At 36.9% G+C, this 21,827-nt stretch overlaps 1 protein-coding gene across 1 annotated transcript in view; it reads right to left on the bottom strand.

Moving 5' to 3' along the window:
- Positions 1 to 20,902, bottom strand: part of LOC126817222 (uncharacterized) — a 47,472-nt gene extending 26,570 nt beyond the window's left edge. Inside the window, exon 1 of the mRNA XM_050544034.2 lies at positions 20,791 to 20,902. The gene's annotated coding sequence lies outside the window, so the exon portion shown is untranslated. The remainder of the gene's footprint in view (positions 1 to 20,790) is intronic.
- Between the last annotated feature and the right edge of the window lie 925 nt (positions 20,903 to 21,827).

The following is a 21,827-nucleotide window of genomic DNA, read 5'->3' as shown; positions in this document are numbered from 1 at the left end:
GAGCAGTAAAGCCAAAGGTTATAGATACAAGGTTGCAAATAACTACCAGTGAAATCTGTAATCACTAAGAATGTCGTTATTTTAGGTAGTTCAAATAGAAACGTCTTGATAACTGTGTCTACCGCTGAATACCAGCAAACTGGCGTATTAGAAAGGAACCCAATTATATTGTGCTTAAGGATTTTGTTTTAAAAAATCAATTCCCGACAGAGTTGGTAATCGTGAAACGACTTTTTAGCTATTAGTATAATATCAAATACCACATTTATATAACATAATACCCCAGAGAGTCATAAACACTTGTATAATCTTCTCACTTTAAATATGTAGCGTGAAAAACTTTAACACTTCTAGCATGGCCATTATCGCAATAAACAGGGTGATATTATAAACGAGATGAAACCACTGTTTCACCAAATGTATATTTCGTCGACAGCTGCAAACCTGTAATGTACATAGCCATCGATTGGAAAACATATTCAAATCACCAGAGAAAATATATCTTACCAAATCTAACTCTTTATAATTTTCGAGATACTGTTGCCTGGGCAGTAGCGTTTCCGTTGCTCTTCTTCGAATTCTAACTGTCAATGGTTCTTTTGCGAGTACGCCAATGTGTATGTTGGGCGCATTCTCCACCCCTCGCGCAGATTGCAGTCTGTGCTGCCATATAGCGGAGAGTCCGCTTTGTCCCCGCAGATTGGACCCTGCGCATATCAAGCTGGTGCGCGTTTGTCAACTTTGCGCTGTTAGGCACCCCATGTAGGATCTGTCCTCTATCGACTTTGTTCTGTAATGGTTTTTCAAATAATTTTCAATATCACTGTGTACGAATAAGATTTAAGTTCGAGTCCGCAGATAATCTTCGCTATACGTCAACTGATCGCGTGACTGAATGTCCACAAATATTTGCTTTCATTACTGTAAACCTCAGTGTTAGTTTTGTATGGTTGAAATAAACACATTAATAACAAACAGTTGACAGAATTTTATTAAATTCATTAAAACGAATAAGACTAATGCAGTGATCCATGGTGAATACCGAGTGGGATTAGACGGATTATCAGTGTGTTAAATAGCTTTATTTAACGCCCGCTTCCACCTAAGTGATATCGCAGACATGTTATATATACAAAAACAAAATATTTACAAGGTGATTAGCGAAAAATTGAACGGATTGATGAAATATTTAAATATATGTACAGAACAGATGAAACATTTAATGACGGGGCGGATTATCATTCGTTCGTTCCCGGTGTTTTACGTCCACTTCCACCAGGGGTGATATCGTAGGCAAGTGTTTCCCAAGAAACTTGCCAGAGGAAGTCACAAAAATTAATAGGCTTTATCCGGCTTTTTTTTAGTAAGAAACAATGTCCTTGCAGGGAAACTCCAAAGGTGAATTTTATCCAAAGGAGAATCTCCGGGTGTAAGAAATGGATGAATGGCGAACGTGCGCAGTCTGGTCGGCTTTGCCATAAATGCTACGATCTTATATAAGGTAGATAAATTTAGGGTTGACTGTCAGCCGGACCCACGGGCCCGCCGCCAATGGCGATTTATCAGTGCGGTAATCCATTAAATACCGTGCACAGAGTTCACTCTCAGCGCGCGCAGGTTAGTCAACAATAATTAGAGAGACTCGCGCATACGCGGCGGTAATCTGTCCGCGAGGGGCAGTGTGCGCTCAACACAGATTAGTCAACAAAAAGTATCTGTCCGCGAGGGGCAGTCTGCGCTCAACACAGATGTACCTCGTGTTTTGTCCCACTTTCCTTGTCAGTTACAAAGGCGACATCCCTGATAAGTAAAAACCATGCTTGAAATATCACAAAGATTCTTCTTAGAACCCGGGAGATTCTAGTACTCTACAACTTGACCCACGCGATCTAACAAAATTTAGACACTTGAAATTTCCATGTTAATCTATATATTAGTGTTGAAAGTTATGCCCTTATGAGTACAATTCTAGGTCGGTGGCAAAACTCTTAACAGTCAGCCAAAACCACGGTGTTACAAAAAGTATAAGAAAATGTCGATATTCTGGTCACCAGGACAATATATACTCGTCTACCACAATTTCATACATCAATTCAAAATAAAACAATGGTGAAAAAGTAAAACAAAACCAACATTTCAATTACATTTAAACTAGAAGTTATGCGCAATGGTAAGTCATGTTCCAAATATGGAGGTATGAGAAAATAGTACGGGGATATTGATTGGTTGGTGTAATTAATTTTAGATCAGCTACCAGTGAAGACATGGTGATTTTAATTATACCAATCTAACAGACAGCTGGTTTTCTGATACACAAATAAAACCTCACACAGAAAGATTAGTATCTTGTTCAACTTTATGTACGCTACTGTCTATAGGCATTATGTATGGTATTAATGTTTCTTTTCCTTTTTATTTCCTGTTCACCTTCGTGCACTCCACTCGGTTCATTTTTTACATCTTGTCCAAATTCATGAACTCAAATGTCTACAGCTATTTTTTTTTATATAATTAACACTTCTTTCGTCTCGTTTTTATTTCTTGTCCAACTTCATGTAATGTCTTTTCGAGTATTATGAATTTTTAATATAATTTCGTTTCGTTTGTATTCTTGTTCATTTTTTGTTATCCGATTTCTACAGGCATTATGCATACTATGAATACTTCGTTTCGTTTTTACTTCTTAATAAACATACATTTTCTTTATTTAAAAATTGAAAGTGTGCGAGGGAGATAGAAATGGATTTTAACGTTCATCCAACACACATGAAGTAATTACTGAACGGACAAGGTAAACACCCGCGAGATTAGGCAGGGGACACCACTCTGGTCAAACACAAGTCTGGAATCGAAAGTAGGACACTTGCATCGATGAAAGACCTTCATGCTCTAAATGAAATGGAAGGTTTGGTTTAAACACTATTTATTATAAAATATCAAAATATAAGTATTATTTTAAGGATATGATACACAAACAGGCTAACAGCTTATATAAATTTGCTTAATATATGACATTCACTTTGTGATAATTCAAGAATCCATTTTTTATACATAGTAATATTTGAAGGTAAGTGTTTTATGACGAGAAAAATAAATAATGTAAATAAATAAATATGAAGAAATTAAATGAAATAAAATGGGGTTTAATAACGTCCTACTGTTCTGCTCCAACTGGGCTAATGTAGACGGTAAAAATGAAGATAAATAAATGAGTAACAGGCCGTTCTTACCACCACACCAATTGCTTAATTTACATCAATGATTTAGTGATTTAGTGTTATTAAGTATGCCAATATGTGTGTGTGTGTGTGTGTGTGTGAGAGAGAGAGAGAGAGAGAGAGAGAGAGAGAGAGAGAAATGGGGTTTAACTTCCACTCGACACAAACTAGGTCATTTCGGGACTAACATATGGTTTAATTTTATTTCAATAATTCGCTTGCGCGTAGGGGTCTTTAGCACTGGGAGGAGACCGGAGGACCCGGAGAAAACCCACGATGTTGGACAGGCGACCCTAGGCCTACTCCTTAACACGTACAACCGGGGATTCGAAACCAAGCCAGTTGACTCAATGACAGGCTTTATGATACAGCGCGCACGTGCTAACCATTCCGCCATCCAACACCCCCCCCCCATGCCAATATGTTATTAGTAAGACGCATTCCAGTCAATCTCGACGATAATTTTCTATCAATCAAAACGTTTTGTTAGTTTTATATAATCATGAACTATAATCACGGACAATTAAATATATACTTCCGAAATAGCTAAACCGACTCAATACATTCACGTATTGTACACTTGGCCATTTTGATTATCATAATATCAAATAGATAAAAAAAAAATAATCTTCTTTGATTTTGATAAGAATCACTACTTAGGTTTAGTGTTGCAATATCGTGCATTATTATATGTATTTATAATCGTATACGGATTGCAATATTATGGAACAAAATCTGATAAATGTTGGTCTAACATGCAAGGAAGAGCTTATAACTGAATCAGATATACTTTGTAAAGATGTGGTTACAGGCGGCATAGGTATGCATTAGCTTAAAGGAACAATCACAAACAGATTGACGGGTTATACGTTCTACATGTCCAACCCACATAACCCCCTAATTCACATACAAGAGGTAATCCCACCTGTCACTGTGTGTGTGGATATGGGGATGCGATGCACGTTAGAACATTGGACTCACAAACAGATGACCCGCGTATGCCGAGAAAACATGAGTTACCACAATAAAACTAATCGAGTTCAAATTCAAAGAAAAGCAGGCGGGGTCGACTCTGTCCAAGACAAATTTCTCGTCTCTTACACTTATTACCAAACCACAGAAACATTCCTCCTCAATATCTCAAATTTTCACGGTTTGTCAATGATGAAAAAGATAAGAAGATGTTTGATTCAACTGATTTTACCATGTAACATCTGGTATCCCTTTAAACATCATTGATGAATGTCCCAGACAGTCTATTGTGATTTGTGAGAAGATAAAAGTTAAAATATATATTATATATATATATCATTGACATGCAATATACTTATTACGGCGGTGGACGATATCAAGAACTCTCATAATTCTATAATTCTACTTACAGGACCGCGGATAACAGACTAGTACCTAATGCTTCTAAGTCGGATAGACCTAAATGACTGACGTATCAAATACAATCACATAATTTATATGGAATTACTTCTAATCACTTGGCCTTATCAAGTGATGACATAAATAAGCATTGATGTAATAATGCACAATATAAGAAATAAAACAATGGTAAATAAAACAATTAATAGATTAATCATACGATTGGCATGTTCACCTGACAGGCCATATTGTACATGTCATTAGAATTACGTAACATTACACCCTTCCAATAGCCACCTTCAATAGCATACACACACAATGTTTTGAAGAAATAGAATAATTATTGTCCTTAGAGTTTACATGTATACAGAATTGACGACTTTCCTTTTATTAAAATTAAAGTATTATCTGAATATTCTAGATTTAAATTCTAACATAGAGCTACTATAACCAGCACGGTTATATTATACTACTTCAACTTGAATCATGCGCACAAGCAATTATTGTAATAGTTTTTTCTGAGTCGACATTAAATCTCTTGTTCTGAGTCGACGTTTATCACATTGCTATTAGTAATATCACAGTATATTAAAGTTACAATTTCATATTTTTAAGTTATATTTTTAAAATGTATTAAAATAAAGCCCTAATATAGGTGGTATCTTTAAACAGTCCTACCTTGTTAAAGAATAATCCTTTTAATCCTTTAATTCACTATTATATCATTTTCAACTTCAAATTCAAACGTTTGAAGATAGCTATTCCATGTGGGGAATAGAAAAACAAGGGAGATAATTGGGAGGTAATTGTGTTAGCCTATTATTTCCGGTGTGAAGATTTGTAAGTGTGAGAAAGATAACCTATGATCGTATAATAGTGAGTTGACAACCTATTGAGCAAAAGACATAGAAATAATTATGTTTTGACTTTCTTAGAAAATATGAAATTGTAACTTTAAATTATTTTAAAAATTCGTCCCCCTTTAAATATTGTATCCCCTATGTCTGACTTACATGATGCTCCACTCCTTATTAATACCACCCTAACGACCTTGTAGCAACACCAATCACTGGCATACAAGTCATGTTCGGTAAATATGAATATTCGATAATTTTCAATTGAGGTAAATTAGTCTTAGGAATTTATGTATCAATTTATCAATACAAAAGTTTGTTCAGGTTCTGGCATTTTTGTGTAACACGAATGGCATAATGTGAAAGATGCATTATCTAAGAGCTAAATCAGCATATTGCAGGCCTTTCTTTTGACTTCAAATGTTACATAAATCATTAATTAGACATGTATTCACATGGCAAGCCCATAATCAACTCTCTAGGGTATCGCAATTTAATAATTGAATTTGAAGATAAATAAGCGAGTCTTTATTTATTAACGTAACAATGAAACTTGACGATCGAAACTATAATAAGGCAATTTGACTGATATTTTGAATATATACATCTTTTATTATCAAATGTTAAACTATTATAGCATGAACGAACAGCTCTTTATCTAAATCTTACATAATTTATCGTTAAGTTATGTGAACAGGTACATCTCTCAAAATATATACTCTTCAAAAAAAGTAGCGGATATTCAGAAACAATACAAAACTGCGGAAATGCACTGCTGATTTTATTAGAGGTAACCAGTGTATGTTAATAACAGGCCAATTACCTACACATGAACATTAACAGTTCATATGGGCGGCTTATCTGACGGCCCCATTTCACTCGCAAAGAGATACACCGTCAAAAGTGAAAATGGACGTTTTTGATTTTTGTCTTAATAATGAGTAATTGTTCCGCCAATCCTCAGACATTCAGCAATTCGTCGTGGCATTCTCCTAATCAACCGTCCAATCACGATTTTGGGCAATCTGACCCACTCCTCTTGCAGTGCCACGGCCAATTCTTCCAGTGTTGTCGGTTGACGTTGACGTTGACAAACACGTCTTCCGATGAAAATAAACGTAACACATTAAAGCAAAGATACGCTAAACAGTAAATCTTATGCAGGAATCGATAGGAAAGCAAACATAGATAGATAAACCAGCACGCGGCAGTTTTCATCAACCCTTCCTTGAAGTGTCAAATTTGACAATGAACCCCTCCCACGTGTATGGCGCCATTGCGTGTCGCATATATAGCTCAGTCGTTCTGTTGGGGCGATAAGTTCTTCATCTGTGAACATACCCTCAAAGCATGTCAAGTGTTCATGCCTATTTATCATATCACAACCTACGTAGGTATTTGCATTTCAATACCCACTACTTTTTTTGAAGAGTATATATCATTTAGTCGGGTTGTATATACAGGAAATGTGTATGGTCGCCACCCAGAGGTTACTACTACCGGTATCATCGCGCGTCATTTTTACCAACACATTTTGCTTGTGGTTCGCCGAGTCTATTTATAGGAGCTCACCTACACAGTGGGTGCCGCGCGCAGAGCAGAGTATGCTTCCCGTACCAATGAAACCTAATATTACTTCACGAATGGATACAATTGATTTCAAAGTTTCCGATAAGGAAGTCAAGTAAACATTTTTCTCTATTATCCCTTAATCTGGATGTCCTGTGTTCGATCCCGGTGTTGGCCGAGAAAGTTCATCGGATGGGACGAAAAACCGAGGTCCAGTGTATACATTGACGTGCACGTAAACGCGCCCTTGAAAGATGGAATCCGAAATAGGCCGAGTAGGCTGTAGTACCACAGTCCCTTATAGCACAACGTGGGAAATGAAATGAAATGAAATGGGGTTTAACGTCCTACTGTTCTGCTCCTACACTTGGCTAATGAAGACGGGCATACGCCATACAGTGTGCTGTGAGGGAAATTTTGCCCGGGCAGTGGCACTACGGCCTACTCTTATATCGAATTCCAACTGTCAAGGGATCTTTTACGTGCACGCCAATGTGTACACGGGACCTCGGGTTTTCGTCCCATCCGAACGACTAGACAGCTGTCCTTGTCAGGCCCTCCGTCCTACATCACTAACAAGGGGAAACCACCACAACGTGGGAAGGGCATCAACAAAAATTTGCAGGTTCAAGGAGTTATTGTTCACGTTTTTGAACCGCAAGAATGATAAAGCGTAAACTAAAAATACACGACGACAGTATCATTATAATTATTGATGTATCTTTATATCTCTCATATCTATCATCTCTTTGATATGCATTAGGTTATAACGTAGACTGATAAAACCAGATGGTTCGATTTATATATACAATAACCACACAGGTAGAATGACGGGAATAGAAGCTCCTCCATACTAGTTCTAGCTTTGTCGCTTTCCTCCTGGTCATACACTTCATGATCTCTTAGCGATGTATGTTTTTAGGAAATTAAGAAAATTTATATCCAATTATTTTAGAATAAATATTTGGATAGTAACGCTATAACGTAATCTCGTTTCGCTTAAAATGCATTTTTTAAGATTTAGATAAATAGCTAGACGTTTTAGTTGAAAAATAGATAATGAAAAATGAATAAATTGAAAATTTCATTCAAATTACTTTTGAGTGTTCGAAGATGTATCTTTTTAATCTAGCGGGGGTTCTAATCTATTTAAATATCGGCCATCCGATGCTCTAGAGAGTAGATGATAGTCTTGTCATGTGAATAAATGTCTACATAATAGTTTATAGCCTGGGTTCCCAAATCCTTTATCATCGACTAAAACCATTGTTTAAACAGGTAAGGAAATCAAGGAGAATTATCACTCTCACCACGAAAATAATTAATTTTAAATAACCGAAGACTCCCTGAATTACGCCAAATTCATTTGAAGAGCCCCGGGGAAGAAAGATCCAAGTCACTTTTTCAATGAACCCCAGTTAATGGCGCCATCTGGTAGCAAATTGTGTAAGCTTTCTGAAAACAATCAATTTCAGGTAAAAACGATCTGAGTCACATCGAACCAAGGCCATTCTGAATGGCCTCCCGGACAAATACAAGTCCATCGTACCCTTTATTTGACCTTAATTTGGCTGAAAAGTGTAATAACCCACTCGTTCATATGGTTCAATTTTATTTCAATAATTCGCTTGCGCGTAGCGGTCTTTAGCAGTGGGAGGAAACCGGAGGACCCGGAGAAAACCCACGAGGTTAAACAAGCGACCCTACTCCTTGTGACGTACAACCGCAGAACAGTAGGACGTTAAACCCTATTCCATTTCTGTTGGTTGTAGTAAATTAACTGTGCAATATCATAGATATAAAAAGTCTTTAAGCTACTACTCCCTTTATTTATAGTGGCAGGTATAAACCAGATGGCCGTATCTGTAGACAATAAACCGATGAGGTACAGATTCACATAAATATACACGGTATATATGAGTACTGGTTCAACCTATGTGTTCTAATAAAACACGTATATCCACATACCAATATAAACAGGTGTCTATTGAATGTAGGTAGTAATTCGTACTCAGTCGATAGAACTTTTGACAGTTTGAATTCGATATAAGAGTAGGCCGTAGAGTCGTTGTCCGGGCAAAATACCATCCATAGCACACTGCAGTCGGTGCAGAAAAGATGAACGTTAAACCTCATTTCATTTCATTTGCAGCATAAACAGGTGTCAGTTTAGGTAATAATTGTTAAAGTTGCAATTTTATATTTTTACGCTATATTTTTAATATTTATTAAAATAAAGCCTTAAAATAGATGGTATCTATAAACAGTCCTACCTTGTTAAAGAATAATCCTATTAATCCTATAATTCACTATTGCCAATTGAGAAATTGGCAAAAATATCATTTTCCTCTTCAAATTCAAACGTTTGAGGATAGCTAATCCATGGTGGAAAATAGAAAACAAGGGAGGTAATTGGGAGGTAATTGTGTTATTATTTCCGGTGTAAATGAGTTTTTAGTGTGAGAATGACACCTATGATCGTATAATAGTGAGTTGACAACCTATTGAGCAAAAGACATAGAGGGAGAAAGGGCACTGACTCAATAACCACGGGTTCTCGGATTCGATCCCGGTGTTGTCCCAGAAAGTTACTCGGGGTTTTCCTTACTGGTTATCCCTGTGAAAAAAAAGCATAAACGGTGATGAGCCTCTCGAATGTTTTTCTTCGTCAGCGAAAAGCGATCTATAAGATGTGACGCCATTTACCTAATTCAGTTAGCTTCTGATACCCACGGCTCAAAATCATAAATATTCACCAAAACCTGACAGAAAACGTAAATTCAAATATCCTCCGTCGGTTTTAGACGAAAACTTCTACATATCTACGTAAATTGTTATTGATGTACAAAAGGTGTGGGGGAGACTTTCTTTAAATATATGAACTACATTCAGATGAAATAATTACTAGTCCTAACCCATCTTCATCAATATCTTCATAACCCTTTTAAAAATCTATTGATCATTATTTGGTTGTGATGGGGCGGGGGTAACCCCAATTGCAAACAACAATATTTTGAAATGGGAATCTATTGATCATCATTTGGTTGTTAGCAACCCCAATTGCAAACAACAATATTGTGAAATGGGAATCTATAAAATTTCGTTCAGTATTTACAAATAAATGATGAAACGAGTATTGCACAACATTCTGCATACTCTGCCGGCGCTATAAACAAACCATCGCTATCTTTTAGTGTTGGGTAATCCGGTTGAAACCATGTCCGGTGATTACCTATCATTCGAATTTGTTTTTTGTTGTTTTTGGGGTTTTTTTTTTGGTTTGTAATTTTAGCATGGATTACACCGTCAAAAATTAGTTAATATTGTTTTCAGGATCATCGGGCCCTGCCCTATATCTGGTGGATTGGATATTCCTATTTAACTGTTATATAAACAAACAGCACTACAGACTTACTAGAATATATTGTTTATATACATCAGAGAATATAAATACGAACATGGTATATAGGGTTATTTATAACTAACTCAACAAATGACTATTTACATTAATACACTATCGTTATTTCTACAAACAATTGAAGAGCGGAACAAAGACCAATCCACGGGGCTTCGGAAGTACAATAATATTTTCCTTCGTTAGAATCAAATATTGATGAAACTTTACCCCTTGCATCCCACGATCAATATGTCCGCCACAGAAACGGATGTGTGTCATGCACCGCACGCTTAATTACAACTTTATGTATTTGATGTATCTGTTCGTCCTACACGGTACGCTCCAGCCCTCCCTCTCGCAGAGGATTGGTACTCCATCTGTAACATTTATAAAGCCAACTTGTACGCCTAAGCATCACGAAACAATTTTATGAATAAATTAATCTGATATTTCTAGATCTATCTTGGTAAGAGGACACCGGTGCCACAACCTTGTTATTAACAAAATGTATAAATATTGAATTACACCAACCATGTATTTATCGTTGATGTTATACATACGTATACAATTTCACACACCGTGCTCTTTATAATATATTGTTATTGGTATACTTATTCATATGGGGGGGGGGGGCGAATGGTTAGCACGCGCGCTGTATCATACGGTCTGTCATTGAGTCAACTGGCGAGGTTTCGATTCCCCGGTTGTACGTGACAAGGAGTAGGGTCGCCTGTCCAACCTCGTGGGTTTTCTCCGGGTCCTTCGGTTTCCTCCCACTGCTAAAGATCCCTGCGCGCATGTGAATTATTAAAATAAAATTGAACCATGTGTTAGTCCCAAAATGACCTAGTTTGCGTCGAGTGGACGTTGAACCCCATCTCTGTCTCTCTTTTCGAAACTGTCTGTAACCCGGATTTTTTTTTTTGCTCCCCCCCCACCAACATTCATCGAGCCCGTACGCCTATGCTTGTAGCGTCATTTTGGCGTATATCTGGGTAACTGGAGGTCACTTTGCTAAAACGCAGAAACTGGGATTCAACAAAACAACATGACATACCAAATACATGTACTACGTTTTAGTTTGATGGATGCAAAAATAATCAGATGTACATGATTTTGACAGGAAATTTTGTGCAAGTAAAAAAAATTGAAAAACAAAAACCACGCTACTATTGGTCGGAGATTTTTTTAGCGCCTAACGAAACGAAGACGAAAGTAAAAGTTTCGCTTCCGGTTTCGTTTTTAATGATCTGATACTAGTCAGTCCACCTAGAGCTATCGGCAACCGCCTACATGATCACTGGTGGCAGAGCGCGCTCACATTCATTGTAGCGTTCTACAGGCCCCGATTAGGCCCCTGCATAGCTGTCGCGTCCCGGATACACTGAAGGTGACGAGATTCTCAAATGGAACGAGGACGGACCGGGGACACGCGGCTCATAGTTTTTAATTCACCAATTTTTCCCAAAAAAGAGTATTGAGGATTTAGAGTCCAATCCTACCCACGCCACCAGGTACCCCAACACAGATAAGTCACCGATATTATTCTACTTTACGACCAAGTAACAGTTATTTTTTTTATTATTACATTTATACCAACATTGTTTTTAAATAACATTACTTGGCATACCTCCGGGCCCCTTTACGCTCCGCAACCTTGGACAAGTGTTCAAGCTGCCCCCCCCCCCAACCTCTCACGGGCCCTGTGTACATTTTCACGGCCAATAGATGATTCTTCACCGCTAAATCCATGCTAAAATGTACTTAAACAATCTGGTTAAGACACAGATCCTTTTTCGTTTCGTTTTTATAGTTCAAAATTTCGTTTTACTTGTCTTTACTACACTTCATGTAGTGTAGGCCATCGGAAGTATAAAAAAACGAAACGAAATATAGATCTGTATTTTAATCAGATTGGTACTTAAATTGATTATTTAGCATTTGATGAAGAACAAAACTCAAAATATCAACGGTAGATTATCTCCCGTAGTAGATCCAGTCGGTTTTATAAGAGGACCATCAAAAGAGAGACTAACATATATGGTTCAATTTTATTTCAATAATTGGCTAGTTATTTTTTAGCAAACCCCCTTTACGTTATCTAGTTTTTAACTATTATAGTGAGAACTACCAGTTCTATATCTAATCTCCCATAATGTATCTTTAATAGTTTATATAGGAATAACATTTCTGGCCCAAAGAAAGACCTGCAATAGGCAGATTTAGCTCTTGCATAAGTATGTGTAACGGAATTGAAACATTATTGGACTGATATTCCATTTAGAGATACATCTTCACAATATTGAAGTTTACAAGGAATTCCTAAAATACATTCGATTGACTTTAGATACAACGGTGTCTCAATCAAAAAAAATGTATCCTTAAAATATTTTAGTTTAATAGTAAGTGCAGGGGGATTGGACCACACATAATTTACATAAAAACAAATCTACGAAGAAATACGCAGAAATCACAGACAAACAAACATCATTTTGTGAATAATGCCCCAGGCTATTACCCCCCGACTCCACCACCCGGCCCATTCTCTTCTCATTGACAAAAAAGATTTCATAATTATTCTACTTGATTAAAAGTTGTCTTTTTACTATATAAATAGCTGCATATTCTGACATATTAACTCCATACTTCCTAATTATATATCGGTAACTCATGGAATACCGATAGTGGTGTAACATTTGCGTCAAAACGTCCTTAAAAATAGATTATATAGTCTGTATGGGTGAGATAATGAGATGTTATCCTAAAATAGCCTTTGTCTTAATGTCAGTGGGAAAATAACTAGCACACAAAGATAATAATGATATGGAGCAAAATTGACCCGAACCAGGTCCAGTGGACGAATTCGGTCAAATCTAGTAATGACATCAAAGGGACTCGCCACGTGAGAAATATCACATCCCGTAAAGTAGTACGTGGCGAGCAAGACCCGCGTGTCGCGTGCAACAACCGCCACAGCCGTTCTGTTAAATGAAAAACGGAAACAGAGGGCTTGACCGAACAGATCTGTAACGATAGCAGACATAGACATTTTATAGCAATCAACAATGTCGTGATGGTGATCATAAAAGTTTTGAAAGGGAGACTTAATTCTAGTTAGTTAATATCCCAGTTTCAGCCATTTCCATGTCTGCCACGGGGCAAGTAGTCAATATAATACAAACATACAGTGGGGAAATTGCGAGAAAAACGGGTGAAATCCAACACATCATGGTTCAGGTATTGAAGTAACAAATACAACCGAATAATAACCCCCCCCCCCTCCACACTAAAAACTTCACTGCCCCTCCGCAGCCAGCAAGCTGGCTACGGGACGGGCCTCGGACATGATTGTGTCATCTGTTCGACCCTCTAAACTTTTATCTGTTCGACCATTGAGTCTGAATAAATCATCTGTTCGACCCTCTGAAAATATATTTGTTACAACCTGGACAAATCAGACTAATGACTCAAATTGTCTAACATAGGCTCATAATAAAGTTACGTATTACAGTGCCTCAACCACATATCCCGACGTTGCTACGTTAACACGTACATGACTCATATTTTACAAGGTAAACTCCAGCTTGCAGCCGTAATGGCGGCTACATTAAGGTCTACGCGAAGGCCTCAAATGAGAAGCGATACAGGGTGTTCTAAAAAGAGTAAATGAAATGAAATAGTATGTCTTATTTTCTACACCAAAGGGCTAATGAAGACAAATACGCCATAACGTTTCTTATAACAGAATTTTGCCCTGGCAGCAGCTCAGTGGACTACTCTATTAAAGAAATAAGCACATGGTACCCTGTACATGACATTCAACATTACTTAATGGCTGGATAGATCGATAATTTGGATTTCAGAGCCAGTACTAATAACCTCGAAAACAAAAGTGTAATTATTTAAACTGTCCTTGCTATTCGTTTCGAAATTACTGATTGAGAAGTAGACATTGTTCTATAGTAATTGCTATCTGGAGAACATTTAGATGTTCAATTAATGAGTAACGAGTCACTTGATACATTCGCACACAGAAAACATCTGCTGACTTGATTATTATATCGCAGTATCTGGTACATCGCACATGTATTGAACAATCTACTCAACGAGAGAGAGAGAGAGAGAGAGAGAGAGAGAGAGAGAGTACCCGATTTCGGGACTAACATGTGGTTCAATTTCCTGTCAATAATTTGCATCCGCGTATGGATTTTTTCGCAGTTGGAGGTAACCGGGGGACCCGGTGAAAGCCCACGAAGTTGAACAGGCATCCCTATCTCTTGCCACCTACAAGCGAGAGAGATCGAAACCACGCCACTTGACTCAATGACAGACCTTATGATCTACTACGCACACGTTAGCCCATGCAGCCCCACTCCACCCTCATAATCGCATAGACTTTCCACCGAGCACGTATCGAAATAAAATCGTTCCAATTCAACAGGGGTTTTTTGTTAGATGAATAAAAAGCAGCCCTGTTCCATTTATGTTTGGCATCAGTATTTCGCTTGACAGTGTTTGTACACAACTGCTCGATTAACCAGTGAAAGGCAGCAAGCTCGAAAATTTTACCAGTAGACTGATCTATCTGTCACAACCCACCAGGGGCAACATTCACTGATGATACATTATGGTACTAATTATAGAAACAATTCTTGATAATAATAATAAAAAAAATTGTGTGAATTATGATAAATGCAAAATGGCTTTTTATATCCCGCGTCGGTTCCAATTGTAAAGCTGCAAGGACTTTATTTATTGATATTCATTAGCGATAATTTTGAAACTGGACTGATAACATAGTTCAAGCGACTTTCAGCCAAGATTCAAATGACGTGTCTTGTTCTTGATCGATGTCATAGAAAAGCTATTTTTTATAATGCCCTAAACGTTTAAAGATCAGAAGATGGCGTGTGTAATTTTAAATGACAAATTTCTTTTGGGTATTTATGAATAAATATATTTTTAACTGAACTTTTCATTAAACCTTAACATTCCGTTAAGATTACGAATAATCAAAACAGAAAATATAGATACAATCCAATAAGTACAGCAATTATCAAAAAGTGGAATGAAATAAGGATAGCAGGTCCCAAGGTAACCCCCCAGACAATGGCCACCGGACATACAAAAACCAGAGATCCATGTTCAGTACCTAAAGCATGCTGCGTGATACATTAGCGTTTTAGGTGTTTCCTTTCGTTCCCGAAACACTATACGTGCAGGTTGTGTCATCGCGTACCAGAATGCGCTGGGCTACATGGAGTACGCTTTGAGTTGCGCAATTTGAAATGTCTCACGATTTCCGTGTCCTGTATTGATACTTATATGGATTGTTTGCCTTGCAATTTCGTTTAAGTTTCAAATCTCAATTGTCATCACATCCATTCCTTTTTCGGTATTGACAGGACAAGAAACAAATTATTAGCGTTACTGCACAATTTGTTTCAGACTTAAACCCAATAGAAAAAATAAATATCTGTACTGTACTCAGTCATCAGACCGCAGATGTTCTACAACACCCAATTAAAAACGCAAATATCGACAATACATTTCCTTGAACAGTGTAGATTATTTAAATATATAGTATTTGAGATACTTAAAGGGGCTAAATCGCTAATATTTGGGACCTAGAAATTGACACAAATGGGTCGCAACGCATATAATAATGTAATATGAATGTATATAAACTGATTTACATTCAATCGTTTCTGTTTTTACTCTAATTTCAAATCAGTTCTGTTCGGCGAAATACGTCAGAAGTCTCAATCGAATTGCAATCTCTAACGTCTGGTTATTTCAGTCAACAAAGACTGGAATTTATTGCGCATGCACTCCAGTTCAAAACAAACGCCAAGGTCTGCGATATGACCTGGAAAGCTGTGAGACCGAGACTTTTTTTCAAGTTTGTAATTTTTTCGGACATTTTCTCGCGTTGTGTTCACGTTTGTTGGCGACCTTGTGCAGCGCAGTAAGGACACCACCCCGGTCTGACGGGGACATTACCGGACAACGGTGGAAAAACGCGCAGTGATTATCAATGGCAGATTCCACATAATTCACACTCTGCAATAAGTAGTTTGCTTCATTTATTGCATAGAAATATACTTTCGGATAAAAAAAAAAATTGAAGGTCGTAGAGATGACGCAATTTTATATTCGAGTGAATACACTTGTATGTCTTCTCTCGTAGCAAAACTATCAAAAATGTATTTATCATTTACTTTTCACCTTGATATCGAGAGATTCTATCTGTTATACCCCGAGGTTACTGATCGCTATCAGTATTTATATACTTTACGTCCTGTTCCTTTTATCCCCTTATCTATTCCTATACTACACCACCTTGTGAGTTCGTTTTAGACCAATTCCCCTCCCAAGCCTTTTAATATTGAACATCAAACGAAACAGTTCTTTGAGAGCGTTCTTAAACACGTAACAAGCCACTCGCAGTACCAGGAATGTCATTAACTTCCTATCGACTCCAACTAGGTCAATTCGGGAGTAACATATGGTTTGATTTTATTTCAATAATTCGCTTGCGAATATGGGTCTTTAGCAGTGGGGGACACCAGAGGACCCGTTGAAACCCCCACGAGCTTGGACAGGAGACCCTACTCCTTGTCACGTACAAGCGAGGAGTCGAAACCACGCCACTTGACTCAATGACAGACCTAGCTTTTTAACGCGCACGCGTTAAACTATTCGGCCACCCAACCTCACGAAAGTTGAGCGATACCCATTCCACATATCAAATCTAACTTAATTAGATCGAAACACGACAGACGTATATTGCCATAAAAATAAGTAAATACATGTGATCCAACGCGTTATACCATTCGATTACCCATACCCCCAGGATAGGACAGACTAAGTATGTGGTACAGCAGCATAATTATCATGTGACAAACAAATTGTAAAAATTTTAACAGTTGTTTTTGATTTACTTCCTACAAATGTCAAAAAGTGCTGGACCGTGTGGACGGAAAAACCTGAGCAGTTCAGATAAATCTGACTAATTTGTAATATAATGTTTTGTATAAACGTTGTTCGTGTGGACGGGGCTTTAGATTACTCATTCAATTGTTAGGTTTGTTTTTTCTCAAAGTATTTCTATGAAAGCTGTGGTGTATAAAAATAACCACAAAACATTTTCCTTTTATTTGCATTTCCAGGTCGTTTATCGGTTAAATTAACCATTAAACATCGTCCAAGTCTGAGCAACATGAAAGAGTTGTTTGTACATGAATTTATGTCTGCTTGGCTGTTCCAGCAATCTACTTAGTACATGGAACTGGAAACAACCCGCTTTTTTCCATTAAGGATACATTTGTTAAGAGTTTAATAAAGAGTTAGCCATTCTTGCTATAATAATTCAAAAATAGATGATAAAACAAGAAAATATTGAAAATTTCATTCAAATTACTTCTTTCTCAGCCAGGTAATCATTGTTTGTAGTTTTGACAAGATGTGTGCACAGTGGTAACCAGGGCACTGGTATAATCGGGACTTAGCCTTGCTTTCCCATTTTTAAATTAAATTTTTAAATGGAGAGAGAGAGAGAGAGAGAGAGAGAGAGATGGGTTTAACGTCCACTCGACACAAACTAGGTCATTTCCGGGCTAACATATGGTTTAATTTTATTTCAATAATTCGCTTGCGCATAGGGGTCTTTAGCAGTGGGACGAAACCGGAGGACCCGGAGAAAACCCGCGAGGTTGGACATGCGACCCTACTCCTTGTCAATTTTTAAATGGCGAACCGTTTTAATCTAGTTAAATTCTTGAGTATCCGATGCCATCGAGAGTCGATAATGGTCTTGCTTTGTTAATAAATGTCTAATTAATAGTTTATATAACATTTCAGGCCTAAAGAAAGACCTACAATAGGCAGATTTAGCCCTTGCATAATGTAGGTTTAATTGTCCCAAGCGATAAGTTAAACCAAGTGCTAATACTATTTATAGACAATGCAATTAGGGTCCAGACCTTACTGGTAGAAGTAGTCTCTAGATCTTTTAGACTTAATGACCCTTCTCCACCATCAAACATTTCAAATTTTCTGTGAAATGCTTAGCCTAAATAATTTGCACAAAGATATAATTATTATTTACAGTTAAAAGAGGCCATAATCTGTTGGCAGCTTAGTTTTGACTGTTCCAAGAACCCGAAAGAATACTTTCTGTTACATTAACTTCAATTTAATCGTCAGAGTCCAACACTTGTTTCGCTACTTATAAAAGTGTAACTGTCTGAAAATATTTTTATCGGAAGACTGTGGAAGATCTAACAGCTATTTATTCAGTGTTCTTAATTCTTGGTTTTTAATTCTTAGTCCTTCATTCTTATTTCATCATTTGTTGTCGTATTTCAACATTTGTACTCTAAAAATAAAATTTGTATCTTAAAATCAATATTCAACAAATGAAGAATAAGAATTAAGGACTGTGAATTAAGAACTAAGAATTATGAACACTGAATAAAGAGCTGTTTGGTCTTCCATAGAAGACATGTCTTGTTAGCTGCATTATTGTAACCAAAAACGAATATCAGTTCTTAAAATACAGATGTGACGTCATCCTTTGATGTTGGAATACCATTATTTCAAATAATCGTACGGGCAATGTGCCAAGCGTAACTTCGTAAAATATTGAACTGAGTGGCGTATTTCATTGCAAAGCCCGTGCAAGTGTCTGTATTTTAAGTTGTTTAATGGTCTCGAGCTTAAGACATTGAGTAATAGATTGTAAAAAAATTCGGGCCTCACGGCCCTCATGTTGTTACAATATATTACTTAATGTCTCGCTCTCGACCATTAAACAATACATGTACATAGTAGGTTCAGTTCCGTTCAATATTTACAAAAGGTATGTTGAATTGAAAATTTTGCAGGATACGAAATAACCTGAAGATGGGTAAAATCTTTGCAGTTGAAGTAGCTGGTGGTTTAACGTCTGCTTCTACGGTAGTGATATCGCAGACAATTTAAAAGCTTGTGATAGCCTATTTTTAATCCGAATGAATCTCAATGGATTAATTATCTACTGTAAATTATCTATTATTTTTTTTAATTAATTAAATGATAAATGATTAATTTGAGCATGGATTAAGTGGTGAGGGATTATATAATATTATTGTCTGGGAAATGTAAATGACGATCCGTTTCTTTAAATGACGTTCGGCAGCTTTAACTGTGGGTGTGTTAATTACTATTGATTAATATACAGTAGTAATCAACTGTAGGTGTGTGGCTGTAAATGATAGACACCCATTGAGATTATTATTAGTGTTACTATTATCTGATATCATCAAACAAAGAAATATTCCTTGTATGGTAATCAGTATTACATAGAGAGAGGGAGAGGGTTTAACGCCCACTCGACATAAACCAGGTCATTTCGAGACCAACATATTATGATCTAATTTAATTTTAATAATTCGCTGGCGCGTGGGGGTGTTTACCGGAGGACTCGGAGAAAACCCTCGAAGTTGGACAGGCGACTCTACTCCTTATCACGTAAAAATGGGGAATCGAAACCACGCCACTTGATTTAATGACAGACCTAGCTTATCTAACGCGCACGCGTTAAACCATTCGGCCACCCAACCCCACGAAAGTTAAGAGATACCCACTCCGCAAATCAAATCTAACTGAATTAGATAGACAAGTTTCTTTTCCTACCAAATCCACGAGGTCTAGTCGTTTTAAATGATGAGCTATCGCCACTACATATTGTCATAAACATGAGTAAATATATTTTAATATAGATTTATCTGGTTTTTATCCCAGATTGTGAATTTTAAAAAATCCAGAGGTCATGCAGGAAATTTGTATTTCAGATTATCTTGTTTAAAAGAAAATCGTGAATGAAAAATTTCCTGCGGGAATCCGGTTGTGCTCAGTTGCTATATTAATTTTGTGATGTGGAGTTGTCCTTTAAGAGCCGGAGTAATAGAGCGGCTCGAGAAGTTGACTTTTAACTAAAATATCCAAGATTAAAATCGCGGCATGATCGGAGAGGGCCCTTCAATATTTTTCTAGTTCGGTTCTCCCTTCTTATGCTTGGTGCCTGTTGTATAGTAAAAATTGTACTCGACTAGACGGAAACGTTGCCGCCTCGGTCAAATTCTCCTTCCAAGGGTTGAACATGCAAGCCCCGCATGTTAATTAATCTGTCAATAAGCGAGACATCGTACTGACTGAACGTTGAATCCCATTATAGTTCTTTCGGTCCGTGTATACAATAAGATAAGTATAACTGTGTTTTAAGTGTACTATAATCGATTCCAAGAGATAAGCGACTTTAACCGTTGCTAGAAAACAATCAAGATGTAGCTAGGTGCAAAGATAATGTATAATGTACATCAATACAATTAATACTTACCCTATATATAATATTATCCCATCAACCTATACCATATCCTATCAATCAATCCTTTGAACTCCCCGAAATATACTTATAGATAGAAGTTTTAATATATATTGCACTAAATTATAATTGTACTGTAAGATAACGACTGACACTGAATATACTCTTCCATACACTATACTATTATACATAGCACCACGCCAATACTTTCCTAACATCGCGTGTTCTCGGTCGTGGCGCGAGACTTTTATTATTCCATTGAGAACACCAATGTTGTATAGAACTGTTAAGAACAATAATTGGCGTACAATACAAACTTTATATACATTAAAGACATAATCGAGAAGGGCTTTGAGATGCTAAGACCGACAGGCGTCCAAGGAGTTCCTCATATTAATATTAAAGATACATTCCCACGAAAGTATTTATTGGGTAGTTACTTTCGATACAAGTATGGCAATTTTGGTATGGAGAGTAGAGACGACCAATCTTATAAGAAAAAAAATGGATTTCCAAAGAACAGATTCCGAAAACAAAACAAAAATGTGAGGGTATCCCCAAAATGCAGGCTGTCTCCCCCAATGACGTAATGTGCTTCTTACTGGTCAACCTCATACAAACGTTGGACCAAAGATCTGGCAAGTTGTAGTGGAAAGAGTTCAGCCCAACGAAAATATGGGGAAAAGTTGGTGTCGGGCAAAGAGACCAAAATTAACATAAATGTTGTTAAAGTTGCAATTTCATATTTTTACGTTATAGTTGGTGTCGGGCAAAGAGACCAGAATTAACATAAATGTTGTTAAAGTTGCAATTTCATATTTTTACGTTATAGTTGGTGTCGGGCAAAGAGACCAGAATTAACATAAATGTTGTTAAAGTTGCAATTTCATATTTTTACGTTATATTTTTAAAATTTATTAAAATAAAGCCTTAAAATAGACGGTATCTATAAACAGTCCTACCTTGTTAAAGAATAATCCTATTAATCCTATAATTCACTATTGCCAGTTGAGAAATAGGCAAAAATATCATTTTCCTCTTCAAATTCCAAC

This window comes from Patella vulgata, chromosome 4 (assembly GCF_932274485.2).
Source record: "Patella vulgata chromosome 4, xgPatVulg1.2, whole genome shotgun sequence".
NCBI lineage: Eukaryota > Metazoa > Mollusca > Gastropoda > Patellidae > Patella > Patella vulgata.
The sequence above is the reverse complement of the archived record's forward strand: the minus strand, read 5'-3'. Positions and strand labels throughout refer to the sequence as shown.